Source organism: Protopterus annectens, chromosome 6.part1 (assembly GCF_019279795.1).
Source record: "Protopterus annectens isolate FY-2018-M chromosome 6.part1, PAN1.0, whole genome shotgun sequence".
NCBI lineage: Eukaryota > Metazoa > Chordata > Ceratodontiformes > Protopteridae > Protopterus > Protopterus annectens.
Window position 1 is genome coordinate 551,832,128 of NC_056738.1, and position 23,998 is coordinate 551,856,125.

The window sequence follows — 23,998 nt, forward strand, 5'->3', positions numbered from 1 at the left end:
GTGCTTCAAAAAGGTATCATTTTAAGGGTGTGCACACTTATGCAACCGCCATATTGTACATATTTCATTCATTATATTTTACACATAACACATTTGTTTGTTTATCGATTGGAATGCACAGGTCATATGTTACATGAAAGGTGGGTAATATATTTAAATGCATTATTGTGGTCTCATCTTATATATTACAAGAACATGGCATATTAACAGGGCTGTGTACACTTATCATATCCACTGTAAGTTTAAAAGGTTGGTGGTGTAACAGAATTGTGTGACCATACATTTACTGCTGGTTTGGAGGTATGAAACTCAAATGTATGTCATTAATTAGTGACGTGACTCCTCAGACCATCCCAGTTATGTATCAGACAAACACAGGGGTTATGGGAAACAGACCAAACATATGAGCCAGACATCTACACATCCTGCAAGGATCTGTACAATTGTGAGGTATGTTCTGTAGTACTTGCCACTGTGCTATACAGGTGAACAGCAATGATGTGTATATGGGTGCAGTCTGTGCTGAGGAAGAGCTATCACCTACTAACACTACTCACATATCCCAGAGCTCTATATTGTTAGTTACATTTAGTAAAACTGGCTGCAATGCATGAGGTTGAGGGCCATGTGTCATGCATATCACCATTTGGGTAATGTGAGGTCTATGTAACAGATTTGTGCCACCTCACCTGTAAGTGTGTGTGTGTGTGTGTGTGTGTGTGTGTGTGTGTGTGTGTGTGCATTTGTGTGTGTGCATTTGTGTGTGTGTCTGTGTGTGTGTGTGCATATGTGTGTGTGTGTGTGTGTGTGTGTGTGTGTGTGTGTGTGTGTGTGTGTGTGTGTGTATACCAGCCAACCTCAAAGTGCAGGTATTAATGTACATATGTTGTCTTCCCCTCTTAGGTGGCAATGTAGTTCTGGGTCCCTCCCACTTGGAAACTGATGTCATTGTCTCTGCAGACTCAGACAATGATGATAGAAATAGTGAGGTACAGGCGGGGTTGTCAGGGGCTGAATCTGTGCCATTGGTTGGCATCCCACTCTTGTCCACACCATCCCCGCACACAGTGACAGTGCCCGCACATACCCATCACAGTGGCCACAGATGATGGACAGTTGTCAGGTGGTGGCATGGAACAGGCTAGTGTGGTGACTATGGCAGGTGTGAGTGTAGACACTGGCCATAACCAGAGTGCAGGCAAGGTCCCACCCAGGTGGATGGACAGGAGTGCTCACAGGAGGGCTGCTGCTCATCAAGCCACTGTTGTAAGTGCCACAGCAGGTGTCACCAGATGCATGTTTTGGGCTGTCATGGTTGCACAGGCAAATAGTGAATGCCACACCAGACAAATACTCAGGGTGGTGGATGCAACTCTTCCTGATTTACGTGGTGACATACATGACTTTGTTGAGGCCACACATCAAAATACTGAGGTCATGAATAGACAGTGGGGTGAGACCTTGGCAATCCTTGACTGTGGCATGTCTGTGCTAGGGAGTGTTGTGGGAGATGGGCATCAGCCACGTGGACGTAGGTCAGCAACGACAACAGTTGAGAGTCTACAGGGCTGTGCACTTTCACACTCCTGAAGTGGCAGTGACACCAGCACTACCAAAGGGGGGGGTTGCTGTCCACATCACAGCAGAGCAGGCCATGGGCATGTGGTCCTGGCTGGTCCTCTCAGGGGCATGGATCCAGCATACAGCAGTCACCATCAGGAAGCAGTACTGCATCTGTCCTTGTGCCTGGTGGTGCCAGTGATACCCCTGGCAGGACCAGTTCCCATGTCCATGGCCAGAGACAGTGAACTTGACACCCTGCCATGTACAGTCTACAGCTGTCAAACATACCCCTGTGTAGGGCAGCTACATGGTGCATCTGTGTGCATACATACAAATACACATCTGTATCACAGGGAGGTCACCTCCAGACACACACAGCACCTCTGCACAGCCCATCTATTGGATACCCCTCCTAACACACACACACACACACACACACACACACACACACACACACACACACACACACACACACACACACACACACACACACACACACACACACACACACACACACACACACACACACACACACACACACACACACACATGATATCAATCGTATGGCCTAGCCTAGGCCTTTGGCAAAGCCACACCACACCCTGTGCATATGATGATAATTGTGCCACATCCCTTTCATCCATACCATAGATGCAGGGATATGCTAATATGTGTTTAATGCACAGGGTGAATATAGTACAGTGTAACTATGTAATACTATGTAAGGTGCTGTCTGCCTGCATTTGTTATGGGTACATATACAGGTGTATGTGCCTTATTAGCCAGGATGCATTATTGCTGTTAGTACCACTGACTGAATGTAGTCTGACATGCTGTATTCTGTTTGTGTTCCAGGTGTCTGTGTGTCTGCAGGCTGTGGCCCTGCAGACATTACCAAGAGGGAGTAAGGCAGAGTGGAAATACACGGACCGTGTCATAGGCAAGGTACAGCTTTATATGTACATGTACCAGGTGTGTATGCATGCAACAGTGTGTGAGGGACACTGTCACACAGTGTGACCTGGCATACATACCCCTTGTCACAGACAGGTAGGGTTCAGACATGTCACCTCAGTGTTATGTAGTACCACAGGCACATACATATAGAACAGGTTACTGCAGTGCTGTCAGCAGGTCCCTCACAAGCATAGCCATTGCATTAACTGCAACAGATTCACCTATCAGCACCTGTTGGCCCTGACATTTCTTTCCCATACACTCAACCCTGATGCAGTTGATGAGGGCATGAATGATACTGTGTATGACAAGTTTGTGGTATGTACAAATTTCGGACTAAGCCGAAAAAACAAATTGAAGACTTGAAAGGACAATGAACGTAGAATAATCCACAATAGAGGCAATGAAAACTAGCGCTTTCTTTCACTTTATTTTCCGTGAACTTCTTCAGAAACAAAGACAACAAGCCCCCTCATGCTTGAGTCTTTTATAAAGTGCTTACAGGAAATGATGTCATCAATTGACTTTCTCTATCAGCAGTGAAAAATTATTTATAACAGTAAATGAATGCAATTGATACCATAAATGTTATATCTATTTGACTATACATGATATTAAGTGTATTTTTTATCTACTTATTTCAAAACATCAGATTTAAGCTATCAAACCTGACGGATAAAGTTGCAATATGAAAGAAATGCTAACTTTTTATCACTCATTTTACATAAAATAACATACTTTCTTAAAAACATTACAATACCATTCTCTCATCCACAATATATAAAAAATCAATACAAAACAGTTATTGAATTCATATCTCGTTACATATACTACTATAATGAAAAAATAAAGATTGACATACAAAATGCACAATTCATTGTCAAACAACTCCATTCATGTCTTTGCAAAACTCTGCATACGAAACGTGATGTTTGCATTGGTCAAAAACAGTTCCTATACCAATATAATTCATCTAAATTTGTGAGGAACTATCCTTTTTAAATTATTTCTTAAATATATATTTAGAAACATTTTGGCAAGAGGACAACTAGACATCCATGAGTAAGTGTGTTTTGGCTACATTAACCTGGGTTCGGATACCAAGGTTAGTGAAAAGCATCACTGGGCAGAACAGTCGAACAACATCAAGTAGACAGTCTTTTGGAGGGTAGTTTGGTATTATTTTAATACCAAGGATAGAGACAACAAATGTAGTGACACATATATTTAAGAAATAATTTAAAAAGTCTCCAACAAATGTAATGAGCTTCTGAAAATACTGTAATCCTGTCCTTTATTACAAATACTGTCATATGCATTTCAGTACCTAAGGCTTATATGTTATCTGCTTATGTAAATATTCTCTGCATTGCAGCAACAAAAAGGCTTTCAATGTTGGTAATTCTTTAAAACAGTATGCTTATTAAGGCTTACTTGCATCTTACAATCTCTGATAAGCTTGCCTGATGGTCATTAAAGCATTGCTACTTAAACACAGAGCAACAGGGCACTGTGACAGAATTCATTTTCTGAATAATAAGAAGCATAAATCAACAGTATAAAAATATGACAGAAAACCAGAACATTCTGCAAAATCAAGGGCAGATGAAAAGCCACTGTCATACTTGTGTCTACCTTGGATGGGGGAATACTCTGCACACTTACACTGCATAACTGCTCCTTGCCTTGCTTGGACATATCCAGAATCACTACATGGGGGAGTGGGGTGCAACAAGTATGTCACAGTTTGAAATGTCTTTGGGTGACGGTGATGGCTCTGACACTCATACCTCTCAACCTCAGAGCAAGAAATCTGGACAAAGCCATACATAGAAGTGGGACACAGGGCCAAAAATAAGGACATTTTTTTTAAATATTGCTCTTACAAACTTAGAATAGTGGTAGGTCTTGCATTAGTATGAATTTTCTAAAAGGTATGAAATCTGAAACTTAAATGTCTGCCATTATTTTCTAACTTCAATCTTTAATGATTTGCCACTAATTTTCCAGAAAACCAACAATTTTATGAAAAACAGACCAAAAATGTGATGGAAAAGTATAAAATTGCCACACAATACAGCTAGGAACCTGTCAAATAAGGGACACCTTTTTAAAATTAGTACTGTTAACTTAAGCAGCTGGCAAAATAAGAGAATCTACATGCATTTCTGATATTAAAGTAATCTACAACTCTGATCATTACAGTTATTTATAATTGTAAACCCTCCACGTTTTCTTCCAAAACTGCCATTTTGCGGAGGGGTTATTAGGGGAAGAACAACATTTTGAGCCACAATTGGGGACAGTTGAGAGGTTTGGTTATTTCTAATTCTATAAACGATTTATTTGCATGTACCTCTCAACCTCTTAATGCAGCAACTCTGGACAAGGCCAAATATATTGGTGGAACATACAAACAGTACTAAAAATTGCTCTTGTATAAACTTAAGACAGTTGATAGAATAACAGGTCTTGCTTTAGCATGCATTTTTCTGAAGGTTATGATGTCTGAAACTCAATGTCTGTCATTATTTAGTGACTTCATTCCTAAATGATTTGTCAGAAAACCACAATTTTATGAGGAACAAACCAAAAATAAGAAGCAAAAATCTATTCATTCTGCAAAAATCTGGACAGTTGAGAGGTATAGTTCAGCCGGGGCTGTCTTTGAGTTTGCCACCCTTCCCCCCTCACAAAATCATAGTCGAATGGAGCCTCCCCCAGCAGCCATTCCAATGTCCCATTCCTTAGTTATTTTGCCACATTTACCATAAACACTGTAATGTGCATACTGCTTTACTTCTGCGATGATTTGGATTTCATTTGAAAGTTTTATTTTGCATTTTACAGCACAAACACTAATAGATATCTGCTAAACAGAGCAATGCAGTCTCACAATGAAAATAGACTTAGCCTTAAAACTTCTCTACCCTTGAAACTCACATTCATTGAAATAGCATTGAAACCCACATTCAAAGAAAATACATTTTGCCAGTGGCAGATAAAGTTTAACGTTGGGCTGTTTTCAAATCATAGGCCCCTTCCACATGAAACATACACGTGCTCTTTGATACACCTTCCTGATTGCATTAAATTATATTCCTTGTACAATACAATACAGCTGTTAGAGGACATTTTAAATTTATTGTTTTGAACATTTTCCAGTAAATAATGAAACAAAATGCATTCACCAATAATGACAAAACTGCCCAGTTCAGAACATTTCCATCATAAAAATCTACTCATACTTCTACAGTCCACCAGTATCAGTAAATATGCACAATATCTGAAGAAGCAAAAGTCATCTAAATAATTCCACATTAAAGAAATCTGTAACGAATGAAGAGATTGCTGCTAGCAAGCAACTTTATATTTCATTGTTTCATCTACAAGTAAAGTACCTGTTGCCATTGAGGAATAAATTGCATATGTTGCATTAAAAAAATAAGCTAGTAATATTCAATAGAGAATGGATGGCAAACTGATAACAGATTCATAGTTACTAGGTATCTTTGCCAAAAAGGACTGCAGCATTCACCCCCTTTACAACACAGTACAGTATCAGCAAGGTATCTACCTACTGCGGGAGTAGAACCCACAGCCTTCGGCATCAAAAGCAAGTACATTGCCTGTTGTACTATGAACAATGCAAGCAGACTCAGGTTAAGCAGCACTAAACTTTTGTTCACTTGCAGCTCTCAGCTCCTTGTAAAATCTACTCGACACTCAGCTGTATCTCTGAACTTTGCAGCACAAGAGATCTGGAAAAAGCCAAAATTTATTGGGAGAGGGAAAAGCCCAAAAACCAGGGACACATTTTAAACATTGCTTGTATAATGTTGGAATGTTGCTAGAATAGAATGCTGTGTTACCACCATAAATTTCACTGCCATGTCTTGAACCCAGGAACCTATGCAAATCAGTCAGAGTAACATACCACTATGCCAAATCAGCTGCTTTGTGAAGGAGAGGAAGACTGAAAGTTAAATGGTTACTATTTAGTGAATTCAGTTCTCACCATAGCTGTCAACCTCTTAGCACAAAACACCTGAACAAAGCCAATAATGGGGCAATACAGCCCACAAACATATTCAGTGAATTCAGTTCTCACCATACCTCTCAACCTCTTAGCAAAAAAGAAAACACCTGGACAAAGCCAGTAATGGGGAAATTCAGCTCCCAAACATATTCAGTGAATTCAGTTCTCACCATAGCTCTCAATCTTAGCACAAAAAACCTGGATGAAGCCAATAATGGGGGAATACAGTCCCAAAAATAGGGACAAATTTCAAATATCCATCTTATAAACTTAGAAAATTGCTAGAATAAAATGTTTTGTGTTACCATGCACTCTGAAGAATATGAAGTCTGAAATTCAAATGTCTGCTATTTTTATTTATTTAACATTTGTTAACCAGGAAAGTCTGACATGGAACAAAAGCCAGTTTTACATTTGTTAACCAGGATAGTCTGACTTGGAACAAAAGCCAATGTTCAGCAGAGGCACAGGGAGAAACACTCCAAACGCATGTCTTTGTAAGATGGGAGGACATGTAGACTCCAGACAGAAGGCACCCCAGCCAAGGATCATACCAGAGAACCTATAACTGTCAGGCAACAATGCCACCACTGCACCACTGCACTACTAACTGTATAAGGAAACAAAAATACAGAAATCACAGATTTTATGAGGAACAGAACAGAAAAAATATGAGGCAAAAATCTGCAAATTTTTTACAAATGGTAGTGAGTAGGGAATTCAGGTCCTTGCCACCTGCACAAGCCTGAGGTATTCGCTACCCACCACCATGTGTGTTCTCTCTAGCCACCAGTATATAGCAACTGGGCCATTTTACACACACACACACACACACACACACACACACACACACACACACACACACACACACACACACACGCACACACCCTTCTCAGTCCCGAACGGCTACACACAGTACCTGAATTCAATGTGTTCTCAGTCCCATTCAGTGTTCCCATCCCATGCAAGCTTGTTCCAGTCTCCTCAGTTCTGTGCAAGCTAATGGCTGGTTTCCCTTTCCCCGTCCTGTGCAAGCTTGTTCTCAGTGTTCCAGTCTCCTCCTTTCCCTGAGAGAGTAGGCTCCAGCCTGCAGATGATGCAGTCCAGAGTTCTTCCATTCTATGCAGTCATCACTGCACAGACTTCTGGGCATCAGCAGGACAGAGATGCCTTTCCCCCTATCCGGACTGCTGACACAGCAGTCTGGAGTTCAGGAACTGCAAGCATGCATGCACGGAGTTCTGGGACTTTGCAATTGTTTTTCTTTTTTTCTTTCTACAGGAGTTCTGGGACTTCGCGATTTGTTTTGTTTTCTTTCCTTCACAGGTGGGGCGGTTGCTGTCCTGCAGTCCTATAACATGAGCTGCCCCTGATTTTATATCTGATAGGACCTTAGTTTCAAAAAGCTACTAAGACTAAGGGCATCACTGAGTCCTGGAAGTTTAATGGCATTAAGTTTAATCTGCCAAAACACCTCCCTGAACTCTAAATAATCTTCCCATGGACCACCACGTGGGTCCTATAGTACTTTCTCAAAAACTTAAATTCATGTCCAGGGAATTGGATAGTATGTTTGTATAAGGCACTATTACTATTACAAATCTTAATATCCCTGACATGCTCATAAATTCTCTCTTTCAAACATGTTTTAGTTTTCCCTATATAAAATCCCTGAGAGTTACAACACAGGGCAGCATAAACCATTCCCTTAGTAGTACAACAATACTTCCCTTGTGGTTTAACATAAATGTGGTTAATTTTAATTTTGGTATTAGTACAAATTATGGAACACTGGGCACAAAACCCACACTTTTTTGTATCACCATCCTGTATGCATACCCCAAAGTTAACCTGTTCCAACAAGTTTTTAAAAGTAACTCCTCTTCTAAAAATAATGTGGGGATAGGGCCCTAATTTTTCCAAAATATCTGTCTGGGTATAAAAAATGCACCAATTCTTCCTAATAATGTCATATATCTCCTTGTGATCCTGGGAAAATCTAGTGACAAAAGAAAGATTGTACCCATTAAAAGGATCCCCTTCCTTTTGATTTTGGAAGGTCTGATAATCTAAGGAAACACCCCCAGGAATCCCTTGCACATTACCAAAGGTTGAAAAACACCTCACTTCCTCTTAACACAAACTTTTTCATAAACTGGAATAATGAGACTTACGGGGTAACCTCTAGCCACCTGCATTTCTTTCATTGTTTCACTTTGCTGTTCAAAGTCCTCATCCTTGGTTACCATACATGAAATCCGAACATATTGCCCTTTCACCAGCCCCCCCTTGACATGATCCGGATGACTGCTTTGATAATGTAAAAGGCTATTGCAATATGTAGATTTCCTAAACAAATCACTTATAAGCGGTTTGCTAACCAAATCCTTCTTAAGAGGAACATCTAAGTAGTTAATGTCATTCTCTATATAAGTGTAGGTACATCTATGAAATGCTGTAGTGGTGTTTATGTAAAGCAGAAAATCTTCTACACTTTTAAGGACCCCATCCCAGACAAAAAACAAATCATCAATGTACCGAAAATAAAAATTCCAAAAGCCCCTGAAAGTGGAATTTAGTACATATTTTCGTTCTCACATGAGCATGATAATATTTGTAAAAATGGAGGCACATGTCCCCATAGCAACCCCAGTCTTTTGTATGAAAAATTGCCTTTCAAAAAAAGACAAAATTGTACATTAAAACTAATTCCATTAAACAAACTAAAACTGAAACATCATTGTTGCTAAATGCTTTGCTGTCAAACAGAAATTCTTCAAACCATTCAAGGCCCATTGGATGTGGAATGACATTAAACAAATTGATGACACCAACTGTAAGAAAACATACTTCATGATCAAAATATAATTGATTCAATTTACTTAAGAAATGATAGGAATCAATCCCTATGTGTTGCTCATCTTTCAAAACATTTTTCAAAATCAAGTCAATATATTTCCCAATAAAATAGGTCTTAGAACCAGCCACACTAACAATAGGCCTCATAGGTGGATCTTACAGGTCTTTATGTATTTTAGGGATACCGAAAATATTCAGTACCCTAGGGTACTTAACATTCAAAAAATTATAAACATTAGTATCTATTTGGCCTTAGTCTAATAAATCTTTTAGGGCCAAATCAATTTTGTAATGGGAAATATTGACATAATTAACAGAAACTTCTACATAGGTAGTCCCATCTAACAACAACACATTAATTCTGTTGTTGTAGTCTGTTTTGGACATTATAACTACCCCTCCCCCTTTGTCGGGTTTCATTACCCGTACAGTTTTGTCGGAAATCAATTTCTTAAGCAACACCATTTCGTGTGAACTTAAATTATGTGGGCCTTGGTTGCCCTTGCATTTCAATAAATTTCTAAATTCAAAGTCAGACATAGATTCAAAAAGAACCAAATTGTTAACTAAGGGGGTGTTGTAGACACTATGTTTCCGTACCAAAATAGTTTTCTCAATGTGCAAAACATTGTAAAATAGTAACTTAAAGTTCAGTTTCCTGACAAAGCATTTCAAGTCCAAAATCAATTCCACAAGCTTAGCCCTTTGGGTTGGGACAAAGCTGAAACCTTTACTGAACAATTTAGCTATACCAGAGTCAAAAGTTTTAGGAGAATAATTATAGACAGTAAAGTCTCCTTGTGCATTGGCATATGTGGTTTATACAACCTCGTCACCTTCATTAAAAACCCCTTTGGTTTCTCACCCCAAAACTTGTATGTTGTTAAAGTCATTACCTGTTAGTCTTGTTTGCTCGTGGCCTAAACAGTTGACGTTTAAATTTAATTCCACCTGTTTTGGTGGAATTGCCCATTCTGATGGGGAAAGCTCTCCTGTCTCCCTCATTGTCAATTCCATGAAGACTGATATTGGGGTCGCCTCGTCTGGTTTCGTATCCTTTCAGATCTTCGGGGAAAATCCCGCCCCAGAGGGGGATGATTGGCCGGTTGCTGTTCAGCTCCACCCACACAAACTTCCTGATTGTTGTCTGACTGGCTGGTCATTGTGTTGGTATAATTCCTATGAGAAGGCTTAGGATAGGCATAACCTGCCTGGTAAGCCTTAATATCTTGATCCAATTTCTTCCCTTTCTGCAATTGGTCTTCCTCTGCCAATTTATCAGATTTATCAAGCACACTTTTATATGCTAAAATAGAATGCTCAAACAAAAGATCTTCATGAAGCTTTTTGTCAAGATCAGTCAACTCAGCATGTAAGGAGTCAATAAGAGAAATATTATGTTTTATGAGTAGGTGCATTAATTTGGTGCCTTGCTGATCAAACAAGGCTATTAAATCCTTGTGCAGGGTAGAGTCAGGAATTAACCCATTAGGAAACTTCCAGTAAGGAAGCCCTTTGGGGACCAGCCTGTTGTTGATGCATTTGTGAAAGTAGGCATTCTCGACCTGTAATTTTCGGCATTTAATCAATTTGCTTTCAAAAGCGGACAACGTCTGTTGAAAAGTCCCCCTTTGACTAGCATTCACATTTGATTGATTAAACAAAAAGTCTCTTTCAAACCAACTTTGAAAAGATATATTACCTGAACAAATTTGTGCACCACTTCAAACACCACTCACTCTCCCAGAGTTCAAATGCCCTTGTCCAGGAGGTATGCTGCCATCAATCAACACATTACTGTTATTTCAAGAACCATGTGGTGCTTCATGAGATATTTCTTGTAATAATTGAGTCAAAAGCACAATATTCTCCTTTGGGCATTACCTTTTTTGAGGGGCAATTTATCATACAAAGGTCTAGGGTTGTTATGGGGGCATGTTGTGCCCCCATTTTTGCAAATATTGTCATGCTCGTGTGGGAACGAAAATATCAAAAATATCTACTAAATTCTCCTTTCAGGGGCTTTTGGAATTTTTATTTTCGGTACATTGATGATTTGTTTTTTGTCTAGGAACCTTAAAAGTGTAGAAGATTTTCTGCTTTACATAAACACCACTACAGCATTTCTTAGATTTACATACACTTATAGAGAGAATGATATTAATTACTTAGATGTTCATCATAAGAAGGATTTGGTTAACAAACGGCTTGTAAGTGATTTGTTTAGGAAATCTACATATTGCAATAGCCTTTTACATTATCAAAGCAGTCACCTGGATCATGTCAAGAGGGGGCTGGTGAAAGGGCAATATGTTCAGATTTCGTGTATGTTAACCAAGGATAAGGACTTTGAACAGTAAAGTGAAGCAATGGAAGAAATGCTGGTGGCTAGAGGTTACCCCCTAAGTATCATTATTGTAATTTATGAAGAAGTTTGTGTTAAGATGAAGGAAGGTGTTTTACAACCTTTGGTAAATGTGCAAGGGTTTCCTGGGGGTGTTTCCTTAGATTATCAGACCTTCCAAAATCAAAAATAGGAAGGGGAAATTTTTAATGGGTACAATCTTTCCTTTGTCACTAGATTTGTCCAGGATCACAAGGAGATATATGACATTATTAGGACAAATTGGTGCATCTTTCATACCTAGACAGATATTTTGGAAAAATTAGGGCCCTATCCCCACATTATTTTTAGAAGAGGAGTTATGTTTAAAAACTTGTTGGAACAGGTTAACTCTGGGGTACACATACAGGACGGTGGTACAAAAAATGTGGGTTTTGTGCCCAGTGTTCTATGATTTGTACTAATGCCAAAATTAAAATTAACCACATTTGTGTTAAACCACAAGGGAAGCATTGTTGTACCACTAAGGGAGTGGTTTATGCTGCCCTGTGTTGTAACTGTCGGGGATTAACTAAAAGATATTTGAAAGAGAGGATTTATGAGCATGTCAGAGATATTAGGATTTGTAATAGTAATAGTGCCTTATACAAACATACTATCCAATTCCCTGGACATGAATTCAAGTTTTTGGTTGTTGAGAAAGCACTACATGACCCACGTGGTGGTCCATGGGAAGATTATTTAGAGTTCAGGGAGTTGTTTTGGCAGATTAAACTTAACACCATCAAATTTCCAGGACTCAGTGATGCCCTTAGTCTTAGTAGCTTTTTGAAACTAAGGTCTTATCAGATTTAAAAGTGTACTAAATGTATTGGGGTAACAGATTATGTGTATTGAGAGGTTGCTGCTGTTTTTTATGTAAAAGACTTTATTTCTATTTTTATTTTCATTTATTTTTATTTATTTTTCATGCTAGAGGTTTGGTTTGGGGGATTACAAAATGCTTCTCTTTGGTTATTGGTGCTGTTAATGTTTTTAAATGTTTATTGTAATACTATTATAAATGGTTTGGTGCTTTATATTTTATTCAGTGGTTTTTAATACCCATCAACCTTGATGTCATGTGATTTTTTTCCCTACATAATGGTCTCAGTTGAATGGGTTTTTATTCTGAAGAAGTTAGCTGACTGATGCTGACGAAAGCGTTCAATAAAATTGGATTGTGTTAACTGGTGCTTGGGGAAGTTACTTCTTGGTTCATTCAACATGTGTGTCACTGCACTCACTGTGGCTGATTTGGCAACAATATCACATATATGGGGATTGTTAAGGGACACATACAGGATGCCCCCACTGGTTAATGCCTGGTACAGCTGTGATGAATGCCAGATGTGGGAGTCGTGATAGCTTCCATGGCTGCCAGCACACACATTCATGATATTTCCCTGGGCATTGCACACAACCTAGCAGTTGATGGAGTGGAATCCCTTGTAGTTTATGTAGACCCTACTCTGTTCATCAGGTGGTGCTTTGATGTGGATATGCGTGCAGTTTATGGCACCCAGTACCTCTGGGCATTCTGCTACATGGTGGAAGAGACACATATTTCTGGTTCTCTCCTCACATGTGTTGTGGAAGTAAATGTGCTCACTGGCATGTCATAGTATGGCATCCAGGAACTGGTGGAGTGCCCTGGATGCAGATGCCTGTGAGACCTACATTATGTCCCCAGTAGGTCTTTGGAAAGTACCTCTAGCTAGAATTCTTAAGGCTACACATACCTTGGTATCCACTGGAATGGGTTCCCCTCTGTTGGTTCTAGGTCTGAGTTGAGGTAGGCACAGCTCAGTGATTTGCTGAAGCATGTCTCTATCCACCCTGTAGCACTCTACTATCTCCAGATCATGTAGCCCCTGGTAAGTTACCCTGTGTCTGAACACTCTTCTCCTCCTCCTTGATCTGTGGTGGTTGTCAGCATTATCCTCCTCTCCGCCGTCAGCCTCCAGCACATAGTGATGGATCAAAGGAATGGTAGCCCCTAACATTTTTCAGTTAAAATTCCACTGCAAGTTTTAACCAATGGTGCAGAGTTTGTGGGAAAAAACAGACTGTAAGGTGTTTCCATACTTGATACTGTTGTGATGCAGATGCTGCCTGATACTGTTGTGATGCAGATGCTGCCTGTATGATTAGCTGACTATGATGCATTCCATTTGCTAGCTATGTTATTTGTACTTGATTGCTTTCATTCTGCTATTTTCCTTTTTTTTTCTTTTTTTCCCTTCCCATTTCCTCCCCTTTTAACCCCCAAGATGCACTGCCAAACCTGGTGCCCAAATGTAAACAGTCCTTCTATTTCTGTTTTTTTTTTTTTTTGACCAGGCACGTGCCATTTAGGTTATGTAAACAGTAAGAAATGGCCCTCCTCTGGGTGTGAACATGCTCCTCAGTTCATGGAATAAGTCAATACAGCCTCAGACACACTCCCTTGCTTAGCTGTGCTTAGCTAAGCTTATCTCTGCACCTTAGGGCTCCAGTGTGCTTACAACATGCCTTACACACCCTCTTTTCATGTCTGTTGCTCCTCCTAGTTACACCACTGTCATAGAGCACCTACACAGTTAGGTGCAGTTTGGGACTTAGAAGATATTTGTGATTCAGTAAATTTCCCCTCATTTGCATACCCCACTGCCTTACTCCATAGTTACTGCACTTACACAGGGCCTTTCCCTTTGACAACCACTGTTCCTTGGTATTGTTTTCATTCTGCATGCCATAGACTATAATGGAAAAATGCAGATTTCCTTTAAAACTGAGTTTTTACCTTTTTTTTTTAATTTTTGTCACAATCACGTTTGCGCACCACTGCCCAATGCTTAAACTCCCATAAATGGCCACAAAAATTTAGATTTTTATTAAAATAAAACCGTTTTTCATGCCAATTGCCATATATTTGGCCATTGGCATGCCTAAACACTATAATACATGCATTTTTGAGAGCTGTCATTCCTCTTTTTTGTTGTTTGCAGAAATGTATTCAGTTAGTAACCGAATACATTTCTGCAAATAACATTGTTCTTGCACGGATACCTGGCTGCTTGGTGAATCGCTAATTCATCTCATTTGCATGGTTTTCACCAGCAAATGAGGTAATTAGCATTCTGCAGCTGTATCCATGCAGGAACAGTGTAGGCCTACTCATGCACATCAGATCGTCTCTTTGCTGGCTCACTCGGCGGCCATATTCCGTGCAGGAACGGCTACACTGTTCCTGCACAGAAATGTTGGCTTACGGAATCCCGGGCATTGTCAAGATGCTGGGCATTCTAAATTAGCCCTAGGTGTACGTGTGTGTGTGTGTGTGTGTGTGTGTGTGTGTGTGTGTGTCTGTGTGTGTGTGTGTGTGTGTGTGTGTGTGTGTGTGTGTGTGTGCGCGCGTGTGCCTATGACAAGTACTGAAGGACCAAAATATTGTACTGCAAGCACTAGTACATTCTAACTATTTTGACTACATTTACTTTTGAAAATAATGCCAAATTATCTAGAACAGACAAATCTTAAGAACAAGACATATAAATGGCACATTTTGTTATTGCTAATTATCATATTTGGAAATTGACATAATATTGCTTGACTCTCATTTCAGGTTATTATCTCAGAATACAAGACAGAAAAGAATTTCCTGATTAATATGAACCTAAAATATGAAGAATATATTAATCTGAGTTAAGATACGATTGACCCATCCTCAGTAAGCTTTGGTCCATTGGGTCAGCTTGGAGCATCTTTACATGAAATGAGATTTCTGCACTGCAAGTGAAATTAATGTATTTACATAATATGACCATCTATTAATAGAGGTAATCACAACCATCTTTATTATAACATGCAGGAGGCGGAAGTTGCTGTGTAGCTTACCTTGTCAAATGAATTTTGTGTTTTAAGTTAATCCTACTCAAAGAAGGGTTATTAATTTTTCTAATTATACTAGAACTGTGTTGACTCATACAGAACACTAAAATATTATAACTAATAATGTCTTGACATTTTTCAAACTTTTAACATCATAACATATTTTTTTTAGATTTTTGGAATAATATGCACAAGTGTTTTAAGATATATAATCATTATAGAAAATCTGTTCATCTTGACATTTGTCTCACTATAGAAGGAGTGCATCACATGTGCAGTTCTGTCAGTTTAGAATAGATGTGTAAGAGTGTTGAATAGAATTTTTCAAAGAGAATGTGGTGCATGTTTTATTAAATTAGGTACCTGGTATGTGGCCATAAAAGGTTTCCACTAAAATAGGTTACATTCTCCAGTTTTGAAACAGACCAGGCAGAAATCTTTCCATTTATCCTTTAATATGTGCAGAGACACTGAGGATTAATCCAATCACTGTATAAATTTGATCAGCAAATCTGAAATCCTTAACTCTTTTCAGCTTGGAAAGAGAGATGTAGCAAGTCTTAATGAGCACAATTAATTCCTTGTTATCTGAACATATGAATACAATTAAAACCAGATATTTTTTCCTTTAAACAATTAGATGAGAAAAAAGCTTATTGAGTCGATTTTTATTTATTCTGTATAAATAATATCTGCTTTCTAGTTAGGTGAGCTGTTAACTGTGGGAAGGGACATGAATAAATTAAATTGCTGAAGTGAGATCTAAAAAATTGTTTTGCATTAATTTGTTAAATGAGAACCCTCATCCTCACCTCAGTTGTTTTCATATTCATGCTGAGGAGAGGCACACCCCGACATCTTTCAGAGCAAGGCTTCATCTTGTTTATATGAACCAGTTTGCTAATGCAATTACCTAAATTTGCATATGTGCTAATTGCTTCACAGTTAATAAATGTAAGCCAGTGAAGACAGAAAGTACATTAACTCTGAGTTGTCAAAACAAGATTATATTTTGTATAGTTAACAATTGTGTGCCTTCCTCCTTTAAGAGCCTGAATAAATTGTTGTTCTTTCAAAGCTGCCCCTCTGCACATCTATTTGGTCTTTGTAATCACAAGGGCAAATCAGATTGTTTTTATTTGCATGATAATGATTCTCCTTTTCTCACTCTGTCTCTCTCAGTATATAAATAAAGATAGCAAGATGGCACAAAATTCCAGTACTCATCATTATCAATGGCAGCTGCCTCTTAGTCATAGATGGTGCTGAGAGGTATTACTTCAAATGACTACTTGTTCGTTATGAATTATATGCAGATGAGCTGCATATTTATGAGCTCATTTGCACATTAAATCCCCACAGTTCCTGGCTGCACAAGTCAGTGTAATGAACATATTTGTGTATGTTGAATCGATAGCAGCATTGTTCTAAATACTGGCGTGTCATAGTGATGGCAATGAAACAGTTTCAGGCATTCTTTCAGAGATGCCTGTTTCCATCAATGTCCTACTAAATGCAAAGAAAAGATATGAATTTAATTTTGTGTGTTTCTTTCTGTCTACATCTGTGTTTCATTCCTAAGCTCTCAAAGAAGCGTAGAGTGCCATTTATTATGTCTGGTATTCAGATGTTCAAAATAGCACATGGAAAATATACAAAAGTGACATGATTATTCTTTCTGCATATTGTTCCCAAAGCAGATACCTTTTACAACCTCTTCAGCAGCATATGATATATTCTGCTTATTATGTTTACAGGAACAAGAAAAGGCAACATATGTTTTACTGCTAAGTGTAGTATATATAGCATTTACAAAATGCTAGAATTCCTGTGTGATTATTAATCTGTAATGTAATGTAATATAATATAATATAATATAATATAATATAATATAAAGTAAAATAGGTTCAGCATATGATCATACGTGGGTGATGAACAGATGGATCATTTGTAGCCTAGCTTAAAGATCTCAGTTTGTCAGTACTCTGTACTCTGCAACATGAAGTAACTAATCCCTAATGTCTTCCTCCTTCAATGAGTGTTTGAGAGGCCAGACCAGGGTGAATTTATAATTTTCTATCCATTCATCTAGGCTTTGAGTTTGAGGATGGTCAGCAAACTACACTATATTATATTTAAAGGAAGCCTGTTCAATGAAAGTGGAATTCTTTGAGAGAAATATCTGTCTTGACAGTGGTCCTGTTTATGCTGCAGTTTAATTCCTTTGAAAAGGTATTTAAGGTGTTTAAGGCAATGCTTCCTTTGTGGATATGTAGGCCACATAGACTGGATCTTTTCAGGGTTTGTAGGTGGCCCAACCATTTCTCCACTCAAAGTTCTGTAAGAAACATGGAAGACAGAATGTGCTTTAACTTACTCATGCTAATGGTACTATTTTCAATACTGTAAGAATGATACCTACATTGCCGGAGGTAAAATATGGTCCCCCTTTAACATGCCTACAGCTCACCTATGCAGTGTGTCTTATACATTCCTTCTGTCACTTTATTTTGTCAGTTATAGGTGCACAATTAGGGTTGCCAAATCCCTTGATAGAGTATCTTTAATTAAAAAAAATGACCTTTACGTTTGAAAATGTAATACAAAGTTAAGACTCAACCTGGATCACTACCATTTTACCTGAAACATCTGCTGCATTTTTCAACAGCACAGTGATTGTCATGGAAAAATCTGGTGTTACTGACAGATTATGGTTTCCCTGAATAATGACATTTTCATGCAAAAAACAATTTCTCTGTTACTTTACACTGTATAAATATTGCATTTTTCCTGAAAGTTGCTGCAGACTGCAAAAACATCTAATATCAGTAACCAATATCCAATTGCATGGTGAGACATCTCTGCAGTTCAGTTGGGAAATGGATGAATTCTTGAGAAGCTGTGGAGGTCCACAAGGCACTGCTCCTGCAGCTCGTAGAGGTTCTGCTGCTCATATCTTGCTGAATTGCTGGATTTTGTAGCCCTACATTTTACTATCTGAACTACTTCTAAGTTGTAATGGCTAATTTAAAAATGAAAATATAGAGAGTAACTCATCTTTGTGTTTAAAACTACTCATATAGAGAGTACCTGTTAGTTTGTGTTCACTGTTTACTTTTGCAATCCACTTCATTTGATATTTCTCTGATGAAAAAGGTATCGTACCAAGGGATATTTCTTTTATACTAAACTGCTAAAAAGAAAAAAACACACAGAGTGTATCAATCCATGAGCATCACAAAGAAAAAAAAACACTCAGTTACTTAGTATTATAAACAATTTACATGGATTTAATGTAGTGGTTTGTCTGTTTGTATTTTTCTTTCTTTCTTTTTAGAGTTTCTGGTTCTTTTCATAGGTGTGAAACAGCATTTCCTTTAGCGTTCTCACTAAACTACCCGTGTACTACTATTTACAACATTTAACAGCTATTTTAACAATTAAAAATTGAAAAATTGAACTTATTTAATTGTAAATGCACAAGCAAACTGTACATTAAAATAGGGAGAGTAATTAATTCATTAGAAAATGTGAAAACTGCAAAAGATGGAAACTGTGAGTTGTAATGACAGAGTAATTGCTGATCCTGGTATATGACACAAGTGAGTAAATATTTTGTGTGGGGCAGTAAGTGTGTGTGTGTGTGTGTGTGTGTGTGTGTGTGTGTGTGTGTGTGTGTGTGTGTGTGTGTGTGTGTGTATTCACACTGTGGAGGGATACAATGACAAAGTGAAATATACACGACTGTAGCTTTTGTTAACTGCATTTAATACTATTTATTACAGATTTATGTTATATTTGTAGTGTCTGTGGAGCTTGTCTTCCCTGGTCTTTGCTAATTTTGTTTTCTGCCCAATCAGATTTTCCTAGTAAACAAATGTTATTATATGAATGAATGAATAAATAAATAAAATAAAATATGCATACACACAGCAATATCATATTTTGTAAACATATCAGGCATTGACCATCTAGATGCATTGTGAAAAATCATTTTGCATGCTTAGTCACCATCGAGTTCAGGAGTGGCTTCTCAGACAAATTAGCTTCTCAGAACCTAAGAAATATGATGTAGTTTCCTGAAATATTGTGAAAGTGCATCATATTTTCATAATTATATTAACAACTTTAACCAGAAAGTGTTGATATGATACTCTATGATCTAAAAAGAAAGTATATTCCATGCTGGAAAAGTTTTGCATTGATAGTTGGTGTCTAAGGATCACTGTTTTATAGATAGTTATATTTATTTTCCATTAAATATGTAAATAGGAATGCAAACCAGAAGAGTGCAAATATCTAAAAAGCATAGAATTAAAACTACAGAACTGCTTTGCTGCAGTCTGTAGATATCATATGCAGGAACAAAAGTCATGATGATTGTTGGAGTCAATCTATTACATTACAGAAATATTAATAGTTTGTACAGTTATAATAATAGAATTTATGAATGATGTAATAATGTGTTCAATATAAAATCATCATTATGTCTGGCTGGCAAATTAAAAGCACAATTGTGAGGAAGAGTGTGTGTTGAAGGACTTTGTTTAACTTTTTTTGCTTTTACAATTTTTGAGATGTATACATTTGTTTATATGTAGGTTGCAAAACTGCTTTCTCAGGAATTTAGCTCAAGTGAAAGCTGTCCATCCAAGACACTTTCCTGTGTCTGAAGGATAGAAATTCCACTCAAGCTATGCTTTTCATTTTCTTCGTGAGGAAACCTTGCTGTCTTTCAAGCGGAGTCATGTGTTAGTGCAGGTGCACACCAAAGGGATATTTTATTCTATTATGGGTCTGATAAAGGAGGGGTTAAGATAGATAATAACCTTCCTAGACTTTGAAGTTATAACCCTGATAATCAGTCTGACTACATAAAAGTATTTCCTTATATGATCATAGGAGGTCACTAGGCTAATGGACCTAGCTTCGTTTTTAAGCCTAGCCATTCATACCCCAGTTTTGCCAATTAACAACGCCCATAGACTAGAATGGCTTTGGTATATGCCTGTGCCTTAGTGCATCTACAAGCTACCCCTCTCCATACAGGCCATGGGTGACAAACTTGTAGTAAATTTGTGATTCCCCATCCACTGGTCTAAATTGCATTTGAATAGGCTTAGGTAAGACCTCTGTTTCAGAAAAGGGGTACTCTATGAGACAGATACCTGTCCCTCCCACATGTTATTTTTTGTCATAGACAAGGTTTAGATCCCTAGATTGGGTAATTCTAGTGCTATTTGTTTTGCAGATTCACCATGGGTGGAATGGAGAAATGCCTTGTAGGTTAGGTATAGAGCATCCCTCAGTACTCTAATGACTGTAGACTCATGGTGGTCAAAGGATAATTCATTTTAAATGAAAGTGCCAAGGTTCTTAATAACTGTCAGTTATCAAAGGGTTGACATTGATTTGGAAGGTACATAGATGCGCATGTATGTCAAAGGAAACTAAAGTACATTATTTGCATTTAGCTTAAAGCCATGGTCCTGGCACTATTAAATTTTATGCAGTAGACTGTCCTGGACAATCTGGGAGTCATTGGGAGTCATTTGGAGAGTCTATGTTAGCTCTGAGTTTGCAGCCATCTGCAAATGTGGTCAGCCACAGTCCATTAACATCAGCCTTGACATCAGAGAAGTAAATATTGAAGAGAAATGTCCCAAGGACAAGTTCGTAAAGTAGATCACTAGTAAATAACTTTGTTGATGAGAGTGTGCCCCCTACATTAATAGATTGGGCTATGTCAATTTGCCAGTTTGCTATCCATTGGGTAACATAGAGGCTTACATTTATGTATAATTAGCTTTTTTCATAAAGACCAAATGCCACATGGTGTCAAAGCCTTGGCCAAGTTAAGTTAAGCAGTCTTCACTATTCCATCTGCATTCAATGCATCTGTTAAGTCCACTAAATTTAGAAGGCAGGATGTATCTTAGTAAACCAAAACTAGTTTTAGTCAAGGGTCTGTAGACGGCTGATGCTATTATTAAAAAGTCTTTAATGATGAGTCCCACTGCCTTACTGATACAGCTGGTTTATAGGTCTGTTCTTATTAGGGTTAGTGGTGAGTCTTTCCTTGTGAAATGGGATGACTACAGCGGTTCTACAACTTAGACATGTATCTAGTGGTGAGGGTAAAATTGAAAAGAGTTAATAGTGAGTGTAAAATGCTGCATTTGGCACTGACAAGAATGCAATTTGTCACATTGTTTAGTCCCATGGAGTAAATTTTCACAGCCTTGGAGATTGCCCATAGACTTGCTTTGAGGTGATCTGAGAACTGGATCTGATTTCTCTTGGAAGTATCCATGAAGTTTAACTTTGAATATAAAGGAAGTAATTAATATAATGGCAGCAGACTTCATACTTAAAGAAAATGGTACTGGTGCAATTAACCAAGAATTTCACCATTAGATAAGGCATTGGTAAACTTTACTGACTTACTTAATCTTACCGACATTAATAACGTTGCTGAATTAAATTCTTTAATTTACACTCATTACTCTTTTATATTTGTAAGCATTCAATAATTGATAGGGTTTATATTTCAAATGATTTGGTTTCTAAAAAAGAAAAGGTAAAGGTGATGACACCCTTTACCAGATTCCACTGCAAATACTTGGTTTGGCATAATAGTTAAGGTGTCTGCCTTAGAAACAAAAGGTACAAAGTTTGATTCTTGGGAAGCATGTTTAGCCTTAAAAGGGCCCCCTGCAGTCATTAGCATAAGCTATAAACTCAAGAAAAGTAGCATGGTTTAATAGACTGTCAGCTTACATAACAAAATTACGATATTTTGAAGAGAGGTTTCTAACAGAATATAACAGTTAAAGAAACTAAAATGGACCGGCACTATGGTAAAGCAAGCCCGAGTAGAGATAAACACCTAGAAAAGGCAAACGCAGACTTGGAAACACCAAAAAGTTAAATTTATTAACAACAGACACAGCAAACCAAGCTTTCAGGTATAACTACCCTTCTTCAGTGCATAAAAGGTATCACAGCATACACATTTGATTTATAAAATGTTATATATGATCACATGACACAGCCAGAGACTATTTACAGGTACACAAATCTATATAAGGAGGGGTATGTTAGTTTGGAGGTGGATAAGGGTTTTGTTGGGGGGGTAATATTTTAGTTACTGTCTGCCAATGTTCATTAGAGATATAAGGGCATAACTGAGGTTGAATTTATGATTTCCCATCTAGTGGTCACAGCTATGTTTGAATACGTCAGGGATGAACTCGTGTTTACATTGCTGGTGAACCAATTCCATAGCATGGAGATCCTTTGAGACATATACCTTTCTAGCCAGAAAGTTCCATTTATGTCACAGGCAAAGTTTAAATCCTTGGATCTGGTGTTTCTAGTGCTGTTCATTTTGTAAATTAGCAAAAACTCCATCAGGGCTGGATCTGAAGATGCCTTATACATGAAGTATAAATTGCCTTTCAATAACCTGTAGGAGACTGAGTATATAGTTAGGGAAGTATGGTGATCTGTTTTGGACAATGTGTCAATAACTTGGTTTCTCCTGATGAAGAACTTCTGTGGGTGTTTCAACTGTTGCAAATGCCTGAATAGGTATATGCTGAAGGGAGAATTGTACTCAATGATGGGTCTGATAAGAGGCAAGTAAAGTGGTACTACAATTTCCCTGGACTTGGAAGCCATACTCTTACTTATAAGTTGGGCACTATAGAATGACTTTCTTAGTATCTTGGCTAAGCGCTGGTCAAAGGTCATATTACTGTCTACATATGTTCCCTGATCCCAAAATACCATGTCAACTTTTAGGGGTGTTTTATTGGCTCCCTATTATATGATTGAAGGTGCATTCTTTCGAACGCATCTTGATCGAACTTGAAAGCACGAAACGGCAAAATACTGAAACGGCATATAAGTGAATTCTTTCCCTGGGAAAGAAATCACTTGGCCATCTTCATTATTTTGCCATTTTCATCACTGTAGTGCAATCTGGGAGTTGGTATATTTAAGTAGGGGGGTGTGGGGGGCACAGCCCCCCCATGTTGGGGTGTTTTAAAGTTTTTCTTTTCTTTTTTGGAACCACAATTTTTTTTTTCTCTGGGAAAGAAATTGCTGTTCTAAGTGTTTGGGATTGTAAGCTTTTGCTTACATGGGGTCAATAAATCAGCATTCGCTTTTTTAAGCTTTCACTGATTTAATATAGACCCATTTTATTGGCATGTGTGAATATTTTCCCAAAGAGTACTATAATGTGCATCTTGATAACTAGTTTTAAACTGTACCTTTGGCTACAGTCATTTGTCTGTGCTTAGCCCTCTTGTAGGACA